Below are 3,687 nucleotides of genomic sequence, written 5' to 3'. Positions count from 1 at the left end.
TAACCCATTCTGACCCGAGATCAGATTCATACGAGGTTTTCCACCGGACACACACTGGTCTGATGAACCCATTCTGACCTGAGATCAGATTCTAAAAAATGTCAGTCGTTCTTCGATTTTTCAAAAAATAGCAGACCTACAAGCTCGTATCGCGCCACTCGGTGGCGCGATATGAGCTTGTAGATCTGCTATTTTTCAATAGCTAAAGCATAACATGATGCTGACACCAAAATGGGTGCCCGGTCAGAATGGGTTAAACCCATTGAGGTGAAGTAACGGTAATGCTGGGAAATCAAAATGACTCTTTAGTTTTTATTGACTGAAAGAATGTACACATACGCTTATTACGTTTGGTAGTTCTAAAGTGCAGATGTTAAGCAAAACTTATTTAATGCATACTTCATTCATATCACCAGTCAGAGATGTTCTGCTTTAGGGTTTATGCTCAATTATGAACCTCCTGACTTGTCATTTGTTGGCTTCTGGGCTTATTTATTTATTGCTTCTCTTGTATATAATGTAGGCATGGTACTGTGTCATCATGCATTGATGGGAAAGATCTCTATGCAACCAGAATAACTCTTCCTACTTCCTTCACAGGTGTTACCGATTAGGTACTAATTAGGGCTCTGTTCCATTTAGTGTGGTTCTCAAACTTTTTAATTTCAAGGACCCCCAAGTTCTTTCCAGAATGGCGTGTGTGTGTGTGTGTGTGTGTGCATCGAGTCTATTGTACTCCATGTGGCCTTTTTGGAATACCCGATCGTAACAAATGAAATCATACATGAGGACCTATCCATTACTTATCAGCCTATGAAGAATACCGTTGGTGGCTACTTGGCTATGCTTGACAATATGACCGCCACGAGTAGTAAGTACTAGAAACAATTGTGAGGTTCATGCGCTTTGGGAAACTTCTTGTCTTGGAGGAGATATGAGTTTATTTTTTAAGAAGAAATGTCTTACTAAGCTTTGAGCTTCTGCGGTGTTGTGGGATTTGTCGTACTTCCTACAAAAAGGTTTAGAGTCATTGTGCAATCATTGAGGTTGTGGGAATGGAACTGCAGATCGAGCATTCATGTCTTTTTTTGGGAAACAACAGGAACTGAAGAGAGATAGCGGCGCCAATATGTCCAGTAAATCCATGTGAAAGTGTCACTCGGCAGGTTTCATTTCCAAGAAAAATACATCTATTACAGCCGCAGCGGTCTGCCGTCTCAATGGAACAGCCTGTTCCTGTCAATCACTCTATCACACTCAAATGAAACAAAATAAACAGCTCTAATGGAACCCAGGGATGTCAAAAGAATAGCTTTATTGATGCTACTATAATTTTCCAGTGATTATTTTCAAGTCTTTCAATGATTGTTTGCACTTATATACTACAGCAAAATCACAAGTGAATGAGTGAATGATTTGACTGTCTGCTACCTGTACAAGATCATTTCAGAGTTTCAAAGTTACATTTGTTTTAGATTTACATCTCATAGTCATAACATATACAGTACATTACATTACTCTGTAGACATGGCACACACCCATGTCCTTCAGAGTCCAATGGGTGAAGAAAGGCATTGAATCTCAGTTGGCAGTGTAAGCTAGTGTACGCTACAGTAGTAACCCTACATAGTACTACTAGTGTACTGGCAGTGGGTGCTACATTAAACACATTATGTATCACGCTTAATGTGTACAAAAATAAAATGCAAACAAATTCAAAATGTCAAAAACCGTCTCTCTCTGTCAAACACCTTGCATTTGGTCCCAAATGGATACATATTTATATACATATCAAGACTTGCATATCAATCCCATCTGTCTACCAGTGGTCCTTGAGGGGCTTCCAGGTGCTCTCGAGAGTCAAATTATTGTTAAACACCATTTGGAGTACAATTGAATGCCACAGACGAAAAACGGTCTATGTCCACACTATTGATCCATAATGTATAAATTATAGATAAGGGTTCAGGACAACGAGGCCTTTTCGTGGAGGGGTCAGAATGAAATTTGGACTTAGACTGTTTTTCGTCTGTGGTACTAGAGAATGTAACACCTGTTATCTCTCCTCAATACATGGACAAAACCGTATCCGACAACAAATTATTCTTTAGTCTCTTGGGTCTGAGAGGCTAAGGGCTGTATTTTTGGTATTTTGCGTGTCTTAAGTACCCGGTCTTATTACTTAACTTAAGACCTGGAGGCGTGATCAATGCCATTTGGCTATTCTGAGTGGCCACACCACGCCTCCAGGTCTTAAGTTAAGTAATAAGACCTGGTACTTAAGACACGCAAAATACAGCCCTAAATGTCATAAAAGGATGGCCCGTGGCTCAAATGCAGAATAAATAATGGACCTTGATATGAAAAAGGTTAAAAACCACTGGTCTAATTGGTTGGATTGAAGTGGAACAATCATATGCTGCCATCCATCGGACAGGCTAATGTCATGACATTTTCACGACGAGACAAAACACAGCTCTGACTGGAGCATGTACGGAAAACAATCGGGCCGTTCTTTGGTTCTGAAAAAATGCGTTTTCAGCGGTTAATTTAGGCACGTTGGAAATATAAGAGGCAAATTTAAAAGCTTGCATGGTATGCTTTTACTGTTCTACTCCGGGATATGAACCCAGGAGGTCTCCCGGAATTCTCTTTTACCTCGATCTGAGCTAAGCTAATTTCTCTCCAAAATTCAAGTCAAACCAGAAACAGAATCGTGTCATCAGGGGCCGTTTTCAACCTAGACACAGGATCTAAATAGAACCATAGAAGAGCAAGAAGAATGACCCTAATAGTATAAGACCCTAATAGTGTAAATTATATTGTGTTAACATACTCTACCATACATACAGATTGGACAAAATAAAAATGTATTCCCCCCAAAGAAATGTACATAAGACAGGGTATGGCATTAAAGTGCAAAATATGTATGTTTGCACTACTGTGATAAAACATCGTATTAAGAATACCTCGCACACAGATACAGTGTCTTGGTCCTGGTGGAAACAAAAAAAGTATGATATGGAAGTGATCCTGCTGACCGTGACAATGTAAATACCACACAAACAACATCCTCAGAAGGGGCTGTCCTTCAAATCCATTACAGTAGAGATGATAATAATACAGAACGACGATGAGCAACCAAACAAAAAAACAAGTTCAAATGGAACACACTGAATGCAAACAGCATTCAGTTACAGCACTGGTTACACGCGTCGTCATTTGTTGACATTCTTCACCTGGGATATTTCACTTTCAAATAAAACTTTAAAAAAAAAGCAGAAAAACATATGGAAAGAAATTAAAAACGTAATTTAAAAATCACAGCTCCAGCACACATTCGGACATTTTAATGCATGAGGGTGCCATGATTCTTCCATGACTTTTTTTCATATTCTTCTTTTTTTTACTATATTGTTTTTAATGTTTGTTTTATTTGAAAGTGAAATATCCCTTTAAATGAATGTCAGAGGTCGGCTTTAGACACGGCGGTTTCTGGTCACGGTCTGAGCGAGTCACATGCATCAACGGCCCGCCTGGTACAGGCGGACATTGGCGGCAGAAATAGCTTTTTAGAGACGACTCATTGTCTCGGGAACTACACTAGGGTGGCGACAATCTGTGGTTGATGATGGCTGATGATTCTATAGCCCTGAAACAGTCACGGTTCATCTTCAGCCTGTGTTT

Source organism: Protomyctophum parallelum, assembly GCF_964188405.1.
Source record: "Protomyctophum parallelum genome assembly, chromosome: 16".
Lineage (NCBI taxonomy): Eukaryota > Metazoa > Chordata > Actinopteri > Myctophiformes > Myctophidae > Protomyctophum > Protomyctophum parallelum.
The sequence above is the reverse complement of the archived record's forward strand: the minus strand, read 5'-3'. Positions refer to the sequence as shown.